Source organism: Triturus cristatus, chromosome 9, assembly GCF_964204655.1.
Source record: "Triturus cristatus chromosome 9, aTriCri1.1, whole genome shotgun sequence".
In the NCBI taxonomy this organism is placed as follows: domain Eukaryota; kingdom Metazoa; phylum Chordata; class Amphibia; order Caudata; family Salamandridae; genus Triturus; species Triturus cristatus.
This window is the reverse complement of record NC_140592.1, coordinates 772,253,921-772,272,856: the sequence shown is the minus strand read 5'-3', so window position 1 is coordinate 772,272,856 and position 18,936 is coordinate 772,253,921. Positions and strand designations below refer to the sequence as shown.

At 43.6% G+C, this 18,936-nt stretch overlaps 1 protein-coding gene across 1 annotated transcript in view; it reads left to right on the top strand.

Annotated features, from left to right (window-relative positions):
* The window catches only part of NAA30 (N-alpha-acetyltransferase 30, NatC catalytic subunit), an 82,576-nt gene that overhangs the window by 25,930 nt on the left and 37,710 nt on the right, over positions 1–18,936 (top strand). The gene's annotated exons all lie outside the window — the stretch shown is intronic.

Sequence of the window (18,936 nt, the reverse complement as noted above, 5' to 3'; positions counted from 1 at the left end):
GCGTTTACCATGCCTGCAATTGATGCACCAAAGCAAAAGTGGAAAACAGTAGGATAGAAAGGGATGGTAAAACAAACAGGTTACTGCTTGTGGTATTACAACACCTATGACAGAATAGCTGATTGAGCCTCTATTTTTAGAAATCCGTTCACTATCAAAGAGCATCTTTGCTTGTTGGGAACTTCCTTGCCCTGTCACTATACTGATGTGCCACACATGATTTTTTTCTCTTCCTTCCATGCTGTCTTTACCTTCGCTGCCTGTATGGGGTATCAGTTTGTCAGCCTATCCCGCTATGTCTGTACATGTAGACTGACCGCCTTATGCTGTGTGCTCTGCAGTTTTTGCTGTTTCAGTGCAGAAAGTAGAGGAGGGCACAAAGGAAGAAGGGGCAAACGGGTGGGGCCCAGTGATGGTAGTCTGTGCTCTGATTGAAGAGAGGATTTAAACTTCCGCCTTTTTTTCATTAAATGTTGTAGCCCACCTTCATTTGTATTAACCTAAGATATGCAGTACACGCGCCATATTTCAACTTCTTGCACGGGCAAATGTCCTTTGCATAGCTTAGAAATTTTATATTACCCTGCACCCTGTCAATTGTTTTAACAGAAAAAAAGTAAGTGGACTACATGATAAATGATGCAACTGTATTTTCAGTTATGGTGACAGTAGCTACCTCCATCAAACCAGGCAGTATAGTGGTGGCAGCAATTGTATTCCAGGGGAAGACGCTAGGCTTTTTTGTGGTACCTCTGTGGTAAGATGGATTACAGCCTCCCCCAGTAAAAACCCAGTCCATTTCCCATTCAACGTCTTTGCGGTCGTCTTGTGTGCAACATGTATTGCGGATTGGGCATTGTCTAACGTTGGGGGTCCTTTGTTTCCCAGTTCGTGTTCTGCAAGAGAGGGAAGCTTTACTTTAGAAAGAATGGCTTTTTATCACACTAAACATGCTATCATGTAGGTACTATTTTCCAGGCCTTCCTGCTGACACCTGTTTTGGCTGGAGGTTGGGGATGCCAACAGCCATCGCTTTGTAACTTTTAAATCAAGTGGACCCCTGGTTCCAGTTTTGATGGATAACTACTCCGTGCTTGGGCCAGTATTGGGTAGATCAACTAAACACAGAAGAAGCCTACACACTAGTGCTGGAAAAGATATCTCTTCAAGTGTGGAACACTTGCTATATTGCTAATGTTGTCCTGCTCCCAAGTGTGAAAATCCTTCTTGCGACCAGAGGAGAAAGGGATAGCTTTCCTCCCTGAACATGCATTAGGACTTTATCTTCCACTAATAGACAACTTGATTCCTGGAAAACCTGCACTCAGTCACTGGACAATCTGTACGGAGGCTGTCTCGGTGGACCTAGATTGCCCCGGATCCATGAGATCCCTGAAGCTCAGCTTACCCGTAAAGAAAGAACAAACTGTAGAGTCTGAGCATGCAGCCTTTAACCAGCCCAGTAACCGGATTTCCCCCTCACCTGTGCCAGTGGGAATTTTTGGACAGTGGCTGCGTTTTGGGTGATCACCCTCTGGTTTTCATATTTTTTTGAGGGGACTCACCTGCTGGTAATCTTGAACTTACACTGCCATCCAGTCCCCAGTGTATGTGCTCTGACCACTAAAACATGTTGAAATTGTGTTACAACCCAATTGGCATATTTCACTTTCCTATAATGTCATAGTATATGGTGCAGAAATGCACCCATTGCATGAAAAGTTACATGCCACTTGCAGACCACAGCATCTGTTGTGCCATTCACTGCAGTGGCAGTGAAAACATGGCTTCAAGCCTACCCTCTCTAGCTTTCTAGCAGCTGCTTGAACTTTGCTGCCCAGGCGTGCCAAATAGCACTTTTTTCTACTATTGGAAAGATAAATATGGCCATCAGGTTATAAGCTTATTTCAACTTGTTTTAAAAGTCAGAGCACATACACAGGGCGCTGGATAGCGGCGTCCCAGTGTTTGAGTTGAAGACTACCAGAAGGTAAGCACCTCTTCCCCCCCCCCCCCCCCCCCCCCCCCCCCAAACGAAAAACTGGGGAGGATCACCCTAAAAGGGGTCTCTTTTCGAACAGGAACCATTTATGCAAGCATCCTTGCCCATTCAGTTCCATGTATGTTGAAGAGAGAATGAAGTTGAAACCTACGCTCGAAGTCCACTTTGTCGTAGGAAGTGGGTGTATGTAAGTACTGAATACCAAGCATCATGGAACTATGTTTTCGTGAAGATTATCACTGGGCTAGCCTGGACCCTAAATATATCCATCTTCGCAGAAGCTGAGCATCCACTAGAAGTGATGATAAAACGTGAGGTGCCCACAATCTTTGGATAATTATGTGCTCTTGGCCATAATGATCGCTGGCGATGCAAATGAGATATAAAGCAAACAGGAAAACAATCCTAATATTTCACACTTGTATAACTTTTCTTTTATTCTAATTCTTTCCGCATTAGTTACCATGCTTTTCATTTTGCATATGTATTTACATATGCTTATTGTAAAAGAATAAGTTCCTATGGAACAAGGTCTCCGGACTGTTTGTGAATACGTGTTGTTGCAGCAACATCCACAAACAAAATCAGGGGATTCTACCTATTTCCTGACTTTGGGAGAGATTTGGATAAAAGCATAGTTCATTTGTCACTTTCTTTATAGACCTAGCGAGATAATGAGTAGTGTAGGGGACTATATCACCACAGTTATTTAATTCATGATTCTAAGTGTAGCATCCAGAAAGCCTTCAGTCATGGCACAGATCTGCATAAAGTGCACTATGATTGGTAATGGTGTTTTCTTTTAAAACTTTGACTCTGCAATATATGCAGGATGTACAAACAGTCCAGCAGGCAAGTGTGCCTTTAATGTCCTAATGCATGCAAACAGCATTTGTGCATGCTTGTATTTTCTTTAAAGCCAAATCTATTGTCTTTCTCAGTGCTTTCCCCTGAGACACTAAGCACTGCTGGAGCTTCAAGAGTATACATCAGATTTGCGAGCATTAGATGTCGGCAAGCTGTTACTGAGTGAGTCGTGAGTCTTGTGTCAGGCCTTCATGTCTGACGCGCAGAAAAAAAAGTACAGAAGCCTTATTGGAAAGGTGTATTTTCTTGTAAAAGCAGCATAAGCCACATAATAAGTAGGGCTTCAGGTTTTATTGTATCTATTTTTTTAACATTTCCATCTGTTTTTTTATTTTTAGGCCATTTTATTGGTATTTATCCATATATATTTTTTGTTTTGAGAATAAATAAAGTCGTAAAATTGTATATTTCCACATATATTTAATATACATACTCATACTTTGCAGCCAAATCTAGCGAAACATTACACCCACAGGTAAATATCAGCACTATAATACGCATATATGTTAATATATGCCTGTAGTTAGGGAAATCTGAACTAGTTTTTTAACTTTCCATGTTGTCTATCTGCTCAGCTGTTATTCTGAAAGATAGCGTGAGGAGTCGCACACAAGCATATTTTTCAGCATTTTTCCCCATTTAAAAATAAATAGACAGGAAACACATTTTTTCTGACTGTATTTATCTGTAAAAATCGGAAAACTGAGCCTTAATCATAATACATGGGATTATGAAATCCCTGTATAAACTCCTATCTCTAATTGTTTTTATAGTAAGTGATTTGTAACACACCTAGTCACCAATTTAAAAAGAAAAGATGGGCGCACAAATTGATTTTAACAATAAACATGGGGTAGCTGAACACTCAAGGACAAAGTGTAAAAACGCATAGAGGTTATTAGTGACAATAAGAGTTTACGATTGAATGGCGTATCTTTGTTGAAGAATACCAGGATTATGGGTATATGTATTTTCAATAAAAATGTATTGATCCCAGCCCTCTAGGTCCATAACAGGATAACTCCTCGTTGTCACAGATACTTTTAGAAAGTTGGCATTTTCTTGTCCTAACCATTTGGTGCCTGTGTCCCGAGTCCTATGACTGGGTGTAGTTGGCTTTCGTGTATTTCTCCCAGACAGTGATACAAAGGGGAACTAGGTTATCCTGCCAGGATTGGAGGGGCAAAGCTATTCCTTGCCCCACTTAAATTTCAAAGGTACTGCCTCTAGCACACCCACAAAGAACTTGACCACAGTCTATTGTCCCCCTAGACCTCTTGGAGGCTGGGAAGGGTGACATTCCCAGAACCAGATGTAGGAAGGCCTAAAAGATTCTCCCACTTCAACGGCTGGCACCAGGTATAAATATTGGACCCTCAGACCAGCTTCTCGGTTCACTCTTGGACCTGTTTAGAAGGACTGCCCACTACCCTGCTGCCAGAGTATCTCGAGCTGCCCTGCTGCTTGAAAGGACTGACTTGCTGCCCTGCTGACTGAAGGACTGGACCTGCTCCTTGAACCCAGGGTAACCAGAATGACTCCAAGAGCGAGTTGACTGGTCTCCTGTTCTGAGCTACAGGGACCTAACAAGTTGTAACATCCTTGAACCCTGCAGCTGGGCTGTGCCTGAAGCGAGTTCTGAACTCAATAATGGCTGACAAACTCACAATCAAGATCAATGCTTGGGCCTTACCTGGGCTTCCTTCTTGGATAGAACAGGAGATCTTACTCGGAGGATCTGGTCTACTGAATGCGAGACCATCTTTTAAAAGCACTCTGCTCCAACTAATAAGCAGGGCAACTGTAATTACGGAAATCTGAAAGAAACACGTTAGTTAGATTCCTCACCTTAGAATATCCCCAGGCGTCAGACTGGATCCGGAAGATTTTTCGTCAGCAATACCCCTTGCGCGTCGCTAGGCGTCGTCTGCGGCTCCGCGTCCGTCGTCGGCGTCGTGCGCCGGGATGACGTCGTCGGAGTACTTAGACGCCGCCCTCGCGCGCTGACGTCAGTTCTTCTTTTTTCCGCGCCAGTAAGCGCAGATCCGGGAGAGCTACCCCTTTAGTCAATTTTTGACTAACTTTTTTGATCGTGTCTCGACACCGGTGCCGGTAGGATGCCTGGGTTTAAAGCCTGTACGGACTGTAACCGATTGATGTCGGTTACGGACCATCACCGCCGGTGTCTTTACTGCTTGGGCCTCGATCACGACGCGGAGTCGTGTTCGGACTGCAAGGCCCTGACCTCGAAGGCTAGACGGGAGCGGTCCCGTAAGCTTCTCGAGATTCGCCACTCGGCTCCGCGCGCCTCTGGATCCCGGTCCAGGAGGAGGTCCAAGGATCGGCCGCGGAGCCGCAGCCGACGTCACCATCGGTCGTCGGGATCCAAGTCTTCGGGTAAGTCGAAGCATTCCAAGAAGTCCAAGAGGCGACATCGCTCTTCGGACTCCCCTCGCTGGTCGCGCGACTCGGTCGAGGGTCAGGGTGGTTCCACCCCCGCGGCTCCGGCGGAGCCGCAGGCGCCGCGCCCGTCCCCATACCCTCCGGTCCCTGGGACTGACGTGACGCCGGCGGAAGTCAGTGCCTTCCTCTCGGCCATGAGGAACCATTTTTTCCATCTTTATGAATTTGCGTTTGCCTCGTATTTCATCATCTGCTCCATCAGTTTTAGCAAATAAAATGTGTTTCTAGTTCCCACAGATCAAAAGTTACTGAAAATGCAGGGACACATGTTGCTTCGCAGTGGAAGATCATACGCAAAGTTTGATGGGCCCACTTTAGTTGCTTGTTTCTAAATTTGGGAGTTGAACTAGTACTACTGAAGTGAAATCGTAGGACATTCGTATAAAAATGACACAATAATGAAGCAATACTGTTATGAAATATGCATTACACCACATCATTTCCCTATTCTTGCAGCATAATTTAGTCAACCATGCCACATATTTTGGCCATCCGCTGTTGCATAAGTCCAGGGGCCCTGTTAATAAGTGCAGGTGCTACCCACCAGCAATCACCAAATCCAACTAAGCACTGCTTATTATAACCCTGTTTGCCAATATTACTTTGTATGTCCTTATATTTTTTAGCCACTAGTTGGATTTTTTTAATAAGCAAAACCATACCCACCCTTCAGCACCAGAATGCAATATGCTCTTGACAGAAAAGGCTGGACTGCCTGGTGGACACTGAAAATCCACTTTAAAAAGGGAGAACATTTTCTCCTCGTGTTTGCATTTATATAGTGCTTGCCACTCCCATCATTGGTAATATGCTTTATCAATAAGTTGTAGTTGCATGCAAAACAAATTGTCATTGTTTGCTTGGAAGTAATCAGAGTGTCTGTCCAGTTGGGGAGAGGGCAGCAATCTCCTTTCAAGTGCAGGTGCGCTCTCTCATACCTGTGCTAATTGGCAATCTTTCTCTCATTTGAAATTGCTCTACACAGGGGTACCCCCCACCATGGTCTGTCCCAAGGCTATTGTTAATCACAGGCGACCTCAACCCCTCATGTGAAAACATTTATAGCAGCAGGAGACACTAAACCTGTCTTGTGTAAGAAAATCAAATGTTAGGTTTAGCGCCCGCATTCCAAACAGTGCTCTGCCTGGGCTAATCCTGAAACAAGATCGCTCAAAGCTGCAGCCTGGGCTGGCTTGCCCTGGTGAGTCGGGGGAGGACCGCTGGGTTTGGGTGGTGGGCATGACAGAAGACCTTTTGGCCTAATTGCTGTTATGCGCCTGATCCCAGTAGTCCTATCCAGATCTGCTGTGGCCTGTCTTGGTGTGGTCCAAAATTCGGACTTTTATTACACGCACCGGGCGACCCTATTTTCCTCTCCCAACACCCTACCCCTGAGAGCTTGGTGGTCCAAGCCTCTACTTCTAAGGGCGCATTCCCTACTGCTCACCCAGATAGGGAATCCAAGAAGCTGGATCATCTTGGGAAGATGTTTTCTCCCGCCAGCTTGGGACTGCGGTCGGTGAACACCGCATGTCTTTTGGGCCGTTATACCCACTCTATGTGGGACACGGTTGAGCAGGTGCTGCCACAGCGCCCGAAGGAGGCCCGGGACACTCTCTCCCATGCAGTCATTGAGGGCAGAGATGCAGAAAAGTTCGCCATTATGTGTGGGCTGGACGCCGCCGACTCACTTGGCAGAACGATTTCAACGTCGGTAGCCCTGAGATGCTACGCCTGGCTGAGGGCCACTGGCTTTTTGGGCGGTGTCCAATCGACTCTTTTGGACATGCCCTTTGATGGTCGTCGCTTGTTTGGCGACAAAGCGGACAACTCGCTCGAGCGCTTTAAGATTTCTAGGGCTACGGCCAGATCCTTGGGCCTAGATACCTCCTTACGCCTGCGCAGTCTGCTTTTCGCCCCTTTTGTGGCTACGGAAGGGGTGCCCCACCACGTTCCGGCCAGAACCACAGGTCTGCGCAAACTATTCAGCCTCTGCACAGCCAGGGACGTGGGACCCAACGTTGTGGGTCTGGGGGCCAGCGGGTGGGCCAGTCCACCAGTGCCCCCTCAGCAGCAGCCTCCAAACCTTCCTAGTCCGACCCTCCAGGGCCACCAGTTGCCAGTGGGTGGCAGGATTCGCCATCACCTCCCCCACTAGCAGAACATCACGTCGTACAGGTGGATTTATCAGATAGTCCGAAGGGGCTACTCCCTCCCCTTCAAGACTACCCCTCCATGCATGCCACCTACATTCCAAAGCATTACTTCCTTCTGTCAAAGGAAGAGCAGTGCAGGTTTTCACAGACAACACCACCGCCATGTGGTACTGCATCAAACAGGACGGGGTGGGATTGTGGACCCTTTGCCAAGAGGCTCACCACCTTTGGACATGGCTGGAACATAAGGGCATCCCTGGTGGTTCAACACCTGGCAGGTTTACTGAATGCCAGTGCGGACGAACTCCGCTGTTTGGGCATGATGGGTCATGAATGGCGTCTTCACTCGGAGTTGGTGCAAGGTCTCTTTCGGCAGTGGGGAGAACCTTGGTTAGATCTATTCACCACCGAAGAGAACGTGCAATTTCAGCAGTTCTACGCATTCGAATATCCAAAGGGGCACTCGCTCGGTGACTCGTTTTGTCGCGAGTGGAGTCGCTGTCTTCTATACGCCTTTCCGCCTATACCACTCCAGAGTGCTGAAGAAGATCAAGCGCGACCGGGTCCAAGTCATTCTTGTGGCCCCGAATTGGGCACGAAGAGCCTGGTATCCCGAGCTCTTGCACATGGCCATCGATCCTCCGATCAGACTGCCTCTTTGGGAGGATCTTCTGTCGCAGCAACAGGGGACGGTCCTCCACCCGAACCTGTTCAGCCTCCACCTCCTTGCGTGGAGATTGAGCGGCAACCGTTGACAGCTTTTGACCTTCCTCCCGAAGTCTGTAATGTTCTCTTGCCAGTCAGGCGTCCCGCCACTAAAATGGTATACGCCTGTAGATGGAACAAATTTGTGGCATGGTGCACTACAAAGGCTGTGGCTCCCCTTTCTGCTCCCCTTTCTTTGGTTATTTCGTTCCTCCTCTCTTTGGCCCAGCAGGGCTCTGCTCTGGGCACCCTTAAGGGCTATCTATCGGCCATTTCAGCCTTTCTTCGGCTTCCTGATCAGCCTTCTCTTTTAAAGTCCCCTATTGTAAATAGATTTCTTAAGGGTATTACTCACCTCTTTCCTCCTATTCCTTTCGTAATGTCCTAGTGGGACTTTAATCTGGTCTTGACTTACCTTATGTGCGCTCCTTTCGAGCCACTACATAATTGCCCCCTCAGACTTTTGACTTTAAAAACTGCTTTTCTGGTTGCCATCACCTCTGCTCGCAGGGTGAGTGAACTTCAGGCTCTGTCTTCTAAGCCTCCTTTTCTTGCTGTTCATCCGGACAAGGTTGTCCTTGGAACTCAATCTTCTTTTCTCCCCAAAGTGGTTACCTTTTTCCACATTGGACAGACCTTCACTTTGCTCACCTTCTTCCTAACCCACATCCTTCAAAGGAGGAAGAGAGGCTTCACCGTCTGAAACCAAAACGTGTGCTATCTTTCTATCTGGATCCCACAAAACAATTCCGGGTGGATGACCAGCTCTTTGTTGACTATGTGGATGCCAAGAAAGGTCGGGCAGTACAACAATGGACCATCTCTCGGTGGGTCGTTCTTTGCTTCAAAATGTGTTATTCCGTGGCAAAGAAGGAACCTCCAGTAGGACTGCACACCCATTTCACCAGCCACTACTGCAGCCACTACTGCTTTGGGAAGTGGAGTACCCCTCGGTGACATCTGCCAGGCAGCCACGTGGGCATCTTTGCACACGTTCACAAAACATTGCCTGTACAGCCAAGTGCAGAGAGACGGCTTCTTTGGCCGTTCAGTTCTCCAGGACTTTCTGGTGTGAACTTAATTTGCAGACCCACCTCCGAGGTTGGTATTGCTTCGGTATCTATTCTAATGTAAGGAGTCTATAACTAATAGGCTCTTTCAGATGAACAAGTTACTTATCTTCGGTAATGATATATCTGTAAGAGACATATTAGTTATAGATTCCTTACCGCCCCACCCATCCTCCCCGTTCTGTGAACTGACTTATAGGGTAAGGGACTTCCTTTCAGGCCCCTAGTTTCGTGCACCAGTGGTCAGTGTCTTGCATGGCTGTGCGCTTCTGACGTTGAATGTCGTGTAAAGAACTGACGTCAGAGAACGGGGAGTCGACCAACGCTACCCACCGACGTGCAGGGGTACTGCTACGAAAGAAATTCTCCGGATTCAGTCTGACGCCAGGGGGTAATTCTAAGATAAGGAATCTATAACTAATATGTCTCTTACATATATATTGTTACAGAAGGTGTGAGTATCTTGTTCAACAGTGACCTTCTCATGCCCCTCCTCACCTTTCTTTCCCATATCTTCTCCATTTTTTTTATGAGCTACAGACGTTTGTGCGGGATGTTACCTCCCATTATGAATAGCTCTCGGGTTTGCTCATGTGTCTTATAATGGCCTTGTTTCACCATCTAACATCATGTAGCTGTGAATAGAAATTATATAATACCAAGTCAGGTAGGCCCAGGGGTTACAAGTCTTTTTTTCGTTTTTCAAGTTTTCCCCTGCTGCCTGCCTCTATACAAGAGAATTCAGGAGTCTATCCTGTCTCTGAAACAATGTGGTGTACTGGGTGTAACATGTCTTGCATGATGTACAGGGGTCTTGGTAGCTGAATCATTTTTGTCAGTGATATTCACCACATAATTGAGAGCAGCTGTGTTTTCCAAAATTGCACCGAGCCTATGAGGCCAGTCAGCAATTTATGTTGGATCTATACTGCTTCTCTTGATTGTCAATTATGTGTATCCCAGGGTATTTGAAATTTTCAGACTTCCATCACATCCCCACTTCCTGTAATAATTTAAGTATCCATAGATTGGACTTTTCCCCAGTGAACTTGAAAGCCTGAGACCTCACCAAGGCACTCCAATTGTTACAACAGTACTGGCTTTAATTTTTCCGGGTGTCACAGGTAGAACAAAGTGTCAACAGCATGCTTGGACACCACACGTGTAGTAGTGCACCTTCTGTCCCTAATTACTCCAGTACCAGTCTTACTCTGCATTCCAGCAGAGGTGCTAGTGGGCACCCCTATATTGTTATCCTCTTGATTTCCCAGCTGTCTGACTATATCCAACCAGATTTTACCCTAGCTGTTGGTCTATGTAGCAGTTGTATTCAGCCCAGGAGATGCAGCCAAATCCTGCTTTCTGTTATGCTTGGAGTATGAACTTCTGTCGGAGGATGTGTGAGCCCTTCTCAATACCAAGAAGTATCAGAGCATAATGTTCTTCCTACACTTCAGAGTGTGTAGAAAGCCTTCTTATTTTTTGTGTGGTGCTTCTGTGTGATATGAATACATTAATTGTCTCTGAGGTATTCCACATATCTTTGCTGCCTGGTTGCCAAAGCCCTTCATAGTAATTTGATATTGTTTATCGTGGACATTGACTGGTATGACGTGTACTCCACAGGGTCCACGCTAGTTTCTGGGCTCATCGAGATTATTGCTTCTCTCTTAGTGTGTTGTACATAGATATCCCTTGCCTCAGTGAACACAGAGTAGTTTTTCAGCAAGCATCCTTGGGGTTTTGTGATAAAAGTACACAAGCTTTGCATTGCTGTTGCTAGATCGTCTCTAGTCATGCTGATGCCTCAAGTGACATTCTCTACTCCTCTCATAGACTAGGTAGGCCCGCCTATGCGAGGAGTACACCAATAAGCACCATTATTCTCTAGTAGAAAATGTCTATCAACTGCTTGGAGATGCGTTTAGTGGCTATCATTTATGATCGTTTGCAATGCTGCCATTCTATTCCAGCGTCCCTTTAATTGTAGAGTTAATTTTTGTGTTCCTTATCTCTTCAGCAGCAGTGCCAGTAGCCTTCTGCTTTTATCGACTTCTTTTTGAAGCACTGCCTGTAGTCTGTGTACACATTTTTTCAGTGTTTCCCAAATGTCATCTGGTTTCCTCTTACTATGATAATTCTCTGTGTTGCTCTGGATCAGTCGGTGCTATCTTTTCTAATCTAGCTAAGTGTGCCTAGGAAAGGATTAGTTGTAGATGGAATCTGGTGCAATATATAGTAGACTCTCGTTACACTTCCAGTACCACTTTTAGTGTCTCAGATATCACTGCTGTTCTCTGTGGATCCTCAGTTGGTCTCAAAATGTAGTTTAACGGTGTTTTTGACATTACTGTAAACATCCTATCCAGTAGTGCTTTAGATCGTAATCCACAGTCCAATTGTGTTATCAGTCTCTTTCTTAACAAGTCTGTGCCAGTAAGCATCTGTCTGAGGGCAGAAATATACCATGTGGAGGAAATCTGTGTCCATCATCTTACATCTCCAACATTGTGAGTCCGACATGCCAATCTAACTGTATCAGCACGCTGTGAATAAAATTCAAATGTTTTACCAGAGTCTGCTGTTTGGGGAAATGTTCTATAGTTTGGTAACAACAATATAGCCATTCTACTTAGCATGTCTCAAGTCATGTTTCCATTTTCAAGTCATCATGCAGGGCACTTATAAAGCAGTTGGGCATTGGAGCGACTATTTTGTGTGGGCTGGGATTGGCAATAATCACTGATAGCGGCTTCCAATCTGGTGGCCCTTCTAGGAAGGACGCTTACATTTTCTTCAGCGAATGACTTGGGCGTTAGTAGGTTAGTACCTTCGGGGCGCTGGAGGGAGTGCCATTCAAAAATTCAATGTAAGTAAGGAAGTGTTTATTGACAAAAATGTTCCTACTGTGTCTAATTTTTGGTCACACTTCTGTCTGATGACAAACATTTCACTAGTCCAGGCCAGTTAGTCCTGACCCCTTGATATACCTCTGTAAAAAAAAAACATATTGTCCAGATATTTTCATTTTTGACAGATGTCACAGTGATGATGTAATATTTCAGGAACCATGAGACCTATATACTTTATTGAGGTGTCAAAACATAGGTTTTGGGTGAAGTAGTCTTGTAGAGACAGACAACTCCTCGGAGCAACCCATCCACCATTTTCAAAATCGGCGGCTCTATAACGATGTATTTTAGCCATCATATTGGTAATTTATTTTAATGTTTGTTTCAGGTTTTCCGTTGATTCAAATTCGTAAACATGAGCGAAGTAGGTGGTAACAGAGGATCTTTACCTCCTGACAGATTGTTGCTAACTAAATAATCTGCCAAGCTAATCCCCAAAAAAAGCTAACCAACAGAGGCTGGACAGAAGAGAGTTTGAGATGCTGCATAAATATCGCAAGACGAAGTTCACAAAAGATTTAAACTGATTGGTGAAGATGATCAACTATTTTATCATTGTAACAAGCGATACAAGTTGGAAACAATGGTCAAAAGCCTAGAAAAAATACTCCCAAATTAGCAAAAACCAGTGAATCACAACAAGAATCAGTCGTCTTCGAAAGTGATGACAACCAAACCCAATGCCCATCCTTTTAGCAGATGGATGGCTACCCCTCATTCACCTCCAACAACTGATGAGAAAGCAGTGGGTCTTCAATGGGTTATCTGTGGTTTAGCTAAAGAAATTGATGAAAGAACAAAGTACAAAGTATGTGAGCCTTAAAATGCAGACATGTTTTTATCTGCAGCTAGTTTTTTCCAAGTGAATTATTCATCTGAGTATCTTATCAGAACAGCGAGGTGACTGTATTTGCAGCGAATCTGCATGCCCATGATGAATGTATAATGAGCTCCCAGCAGCAACGTAATCGCTAGCCTTCAGTTAAGTTTGCACTCTTTGAAAAAGCAAATGAAGTTTCAAAGCAACTCCTGTGTGCTTACCGATTCATACTCGGTGAAATCAGAGAAATAATGGTCCGCATTGATGATTGAGCCATGATAATGAAATTAAGGTTCTGTATAGTGACCAAATTGGTTTTTGTCAGTCTAACATAAATAATGAACCACTTATGATGTTCTCAGCTGATGTGACTCCCATAGCTCTTGCTGCCAAAATAAGATCGCAGGATGCAGTAAAATCAGCAGGAACCATTTTAAGAAACACCCTGAAAGATTTAGATTTTGGCCCTAATAAAAAATGTTGTGATGCTCCAAAGCTCTGCAAAGCATGAGTCAACAAGAATGACCGATGTTGTCTTAACATTTTTTGCATCATTTTTTTTTAATGTCAGCAAAGCAAAACTGTTACAAACAAAAGTTTTAGAGTTCGGGACAGAAGCCAACAACATTGATGATGGCTTTTAAGTTATAACCGAAGAAGTTGAAGTCGATCCCATGAGCCGACAGCCTTATGCTCTTTAAATATACTGTCTTTTCCAAATCATGTTTTATGAATTACATCCTGGTCAAAGAAAAGTCTACTACACATGATGATAGCCCATGCAAACTTTGACGAGTGCAAAAGTAGATGGCTAATCACTTCAATGAATAGGATTGGTGTATCAGCAAGTTATAGCATAGTAACGACTTGTTAAGCAGCTCATGCTCTAAACTTTTGTGAATCTGATATCTCACACCTTCCAAGTCACTTTTCCAGGAAAGGATTTACAATTGCTGCTCTTGATAACTTTGTTGAAGACCACTCTTCTTTGTCTAGAACATCCAGCAAACATGATTCTACCAAGGTGCTTTTTAAGACTGTACCAATGAAGTAGTTGCTGGAAAACAAGCTGTGTCAGCTGTAGGTATAAACAAACAAAGTTGCAAACTTATAACCCAACTGCCTTGCCAACGTTTTCAAAATCACTACAAGCCATCAACTCGTCCTAGTCTACCAGAAAGTTTCAAAGTGACTGAGGACATAGATCTTCTACCTGATGGTGCGGTCCGCAAAGCTGAATTAACTAAATTTATCATATCGCTTATTCGATGCGGACTGAAGAAGAGCCAGTTCCTCCATGGGCTGGAATTCATTCTCTGATCTCCCAGAATACCGTCCCACTGAAGAAGGTTGTGTGTTTACTAATAATACCATCTCCAGACACAAACTATGCAACAGTATACACAGCTCTAAAAGAGTTTCTACAATATGCGTGCTCAACTTGAAGACCAGTCTATTCTGCCAATTTTCTGCGATGAATGTGTTCTCCGTATTGTAGCTGACATTTTTCTGAGCAATCCAGTATAATTTAATCATCTTTATCTAGTGATGGGTGTTTTCCACATGACAAAAGTTGCATTGCTGTGTGCAGGAAATTATCACAGAGGAAGTGGAATAGACGATGCACTTATTGAAGCTGAAATCTGTAGACGCAAAACTGTACAGTCAGTATTGAGCGGAACTCATTATGTTAGTTTGATACAAGGTATGCTCATCATATCTGAGGCTATAGAAACATTGTATTGGAATGCTTTCTGTAACAAGACTGATAAATTATATTTTGCATATCTTATCACAGAAGTGAACCAGGCACACAGTGCACTTCATTCAACAGACATAATGCAAAGCTAGGCAATGTTCAATACACTCAGTTCAAAATCAGAAAACATGAAAACCAAGTTCGTAGAGTTTGTCAAAGAATGTGAAGGTTTATCAGAACTTAGCAAGTACTGGGAAATTTGTTTTACACATGATGGCTCTAGTGAAAAACTTGGTACATGCTGATCAGGAAGGTGATTAGGAACTGCACGTGAAGACTGGAGTCACTGATTACAGTGTTTCGCAAATTCGATTGCATAATCTTCCTGGGGTATGGGTCCTGGTATTTGGAAAGAGTGAAGTGGAATCATACCTTTACAGAAATTTCATCCAAAGACATTTTGAGGTGAATGACAGAGAGGAGAGGTTCAATGCTGTGGCTCCATATGTGAAACAGGAACAGGCGATCCAGAGATAACAGAAAAGCTCCAAGGGACTTGTTGGTCAGACACACAAAAATGAATATGTTGCTCAGTGGCAGCTAGTTTAACATGACGTCCTTTCTATTTGCAATATTTTCAGATAGATGATGAATTCAGAATTAATGGGCCATCATGAAACGTTCTCACCGCGAACTTGTGGGAAAAAGGTGGAACGTTTTAATAAACATGTTGACAGCCTTTTTCATTTCCTGCAACAGCAAGAAAGCCCCTTTGAAATTGAGCCAGTGCAACTACACAAATTCGTGACTAAACAATATGTGGATAACAATACAAAGACACTTCTACTAGATGTCATGGAACAAGTACCGAAACTGTGTGCAGAACTGAAGCAGGAGAGATTTGTATTAAAGGAGACAAAGCTGTTTGACACTAAAGCTAAACTTCCACGCTTTAATTGCCATAATAAAAGTTTTGTCAAGCAGCCACTACAAAACCTGGTACAAAAAAACAACTTTCACTTTAGATTAACTCCGAGCCTCAAAGACTGGAAAAAGGACATGGACGTATGTATGGTAGCAGAAAAGACAGTTTATACTAATAGAGGATGCCCTGGAATGTGGATAAAGGTCTCGGGCAGGTAGAATGATGTCCGAGGCGGGCTGTGTACACCCCCCCCCCCCACACCACCCCAGAAGAGTGTTGAGAGGCGAGCAGAGTGCTCAGAACTGAAAGGGTCTCCTTATAACTGCTTAAAGATGTCCCTCAGCACTGGACTGCATTGTTGGTTGATAGTCCCTGTTGTCTGGGTCCTCCCATCTTTGTTCCCCCCCGGCCACCCTTTGATCTCAATAAGAATCATTCATGACCCTACTTGGATTATATCCTGGTTTGCTTAGGAACTACTTTCTAAATGTGTATGTTCTTGACTGATGTTGACTTTCATATTGCTTCATGATTTTACTAGAATGTCACCATTACGTGACCTACTGCACATTTGTTTGTATTGATATTAAATACTAATAAAAACATATTTTTTAAGAAACAACAACTTTTGCAAGCACGTAGAGACATGGATGTAGCAAAAGAAAGGGGTGGGTTTATCAAGGACATTGTCACATGATCTTCCAACTCGCACATCATTTGATGGAGATGCTGCAACCAAACCAGTGAAGCACAAACTTGTACAAGAGCTTGACAAAAACATTCACCTGAAGGATTTCAATTTAAAAAAGGTGTCCTCATTAAAAACTGATGTTGTTGTGAACCATATGTGACGATTGCTAATGGCCAAGATTTCATCCATGCAAAACGTCGGCGAGGTCGTTCAGATTGTTCTACAGATATCAAAGTCTGTGTGCACCTTGCAAGAACTGCAAATTGTCATTGATCGTTATCTTGAAGTATCTGTCAAAGAATGTGAGAGAATCAGACGGATGTCTGCAAGTGGAACAATTGACCTTGCATGCATCAAAGATTTGACACCTATACCTGTGCAACTTGATAAATTCTGGTCATCCACATTGAACAAGATGAACTTGAAAATGGTAACTCGCCTAAACATTGTTGATGCTTCAGTGAACACTGACTTTCCAATTATTGCAAGTGGAATGACTGTCAATCAGGAGTTGGTGCCTGTAGAGAGAGATTCAAAGATACGGGCTTTATTGTTCATCAACTTAGCAAGTTGGAGAAAGCTGACCTTCGTGTTGTGCCACATGCTGAGTGGGCTGTTTGAAATGGTTCCAATTGAGTCATTGTACTGCCAAATGACACAGATGTTATTGTTGTGCTACTTAGATTTGATGTGATGTTCTTAAGTCAAGGTTTGTCAGAGTTATGGATTCGTAATGAAACATGCGAGAATAGACACTTAATCCTGCTTCATATTCTGTACGAGACAGTTGACCCAGAGGTGTCCAGTGTTCTTATCAAGGCACATATTATTACAGGTGATGACACTATTAGCAAAATTAGAATAAAGCTTGGAGCTTTAACTACTGAACCTGTGAAGTTTCTAAAAAGATTTGCTGAGACAGAAGAAGAATTTGACTTGAAAGACGTAAAAAAAAATACCTTGTGCATGTGTGGAAAACAAGTTCGTACTGTGTCCCGCTAAGATGACGTTCCACTGAAGTCCTATTCTGTGCGTGGACAAATTAAAAGTGTTCTTCTCGATCAGAAGCTGTGTAAATGTTTTGGATCCTGCGTATGTAGAGAAAGATCCATGTGATTTTGGTTTGGAAGATATTGATGGGGTGCTAAAACCTACAAAATTTCTTATGTCCCTACCCACAGAACTTACAGGTACCTGCAAAACCTGTGCTACAAAATGATGTCCCTTCTCAGATGTTCAACTTTCTGCTAGTTATGATTGGCGAAACAAATAAAGAGATCTATGAAAATGTGTCAAACAGAAGTGATAAACATTTGTTTCGTGTTTAGATAAATAAACATTGGCGTATACATAAAAGGCTCAAAACTACTATTTGTATATATATATTTCTTCTCCCTCTATTATAGCTGCCATTTTGGAAAAAAGTGGAATGGTTGCTCTGAGGAGTAATTTTCTGTCTCTATAAGACTACTTGACCCCTCAGAACCTATGTTTTGACGCCAAAATGAATTATCGTCTTATGGTTCCTAAAATATCACATAATCACTGCAACAGATCTGCCATTTGTAAAGTCATTCAGAAAAATTCGACCTGGATCAGCAATGTCTACCCAAGCTAAATTACTTCTCCACTGATCCAAAAACACAAATCAAAAACTATAATATCTGGGCAACCATGTTTTTTACAGAGGTATATCAGGGGAGCTAGGATATAGTTGTGGGATTCTTACATGTAGGGAGCATTGGCAGTATATGTCCGCTGCTTTGGCTGTCAATCTGTTCCAAGCACAACCTGAGCACAAGACCTTGTGTATATCATTGATAGGATTACTGGACTGCAATAGAGTGGCCATTCTATTGCACTAAGTGAGGCTAAGCGGCTAAACCTACCTGTAGATCATGATGAGGGTGATGGTTTTACATTATGCAGCCAGTAATGCGCAAACTGGCTTGAGCTTCGAGGTAATACACCTCACATTTGGATGTGGGAAATACCCCCCGACTGTATGGTAATTGTATCTTATACCAAGCTATTTTGGGTTGTTGTCCCTCCCATCACAATATTACCATTGACTGATGCAGTTGGTCAAAAAGGACTAATTTTATGGATTTTTTTATTATAAGAGTGATCCTACCAGCTGGTAGCCTGATCCACCCCTCTACCAATTCATCAATGTACTCTATGCATTTGCCACAATTTTCCTTCCTAATAATTGGCAGGAATGTCCCAGTGATACCGTATGCTGAAATAACAAAGAGCTTTGTGCTGCCCTTTAAGAGGGTATCAGAGTAGGTGGCTCATCTATAACCGGGTTAATTTTGTACAGGGTTTTTAACCTAGAGTAAAATGTTATCTGCGTGTCATTTTGATGAAATACTTTTATGGGCGACAAATTGAAGACCCCGGTGGTGGATATAATATCTTAATATGAAGGCTGGGGGTGCCACCTTTGTAGCGGTTAGCCCTTCCTTGTGCACCTTATTAGGGAGGGTGTGCAAATAATCAGCTCTAATCCTAGCATTGGTTGTTTATACAAAAATGTGGCCCATTTTAGCAATGCAATGCTCTATCCATTGTCATTCTCTCCAGCACCTTTGGGATAAATGGCGATTTAATAGTCAAACGA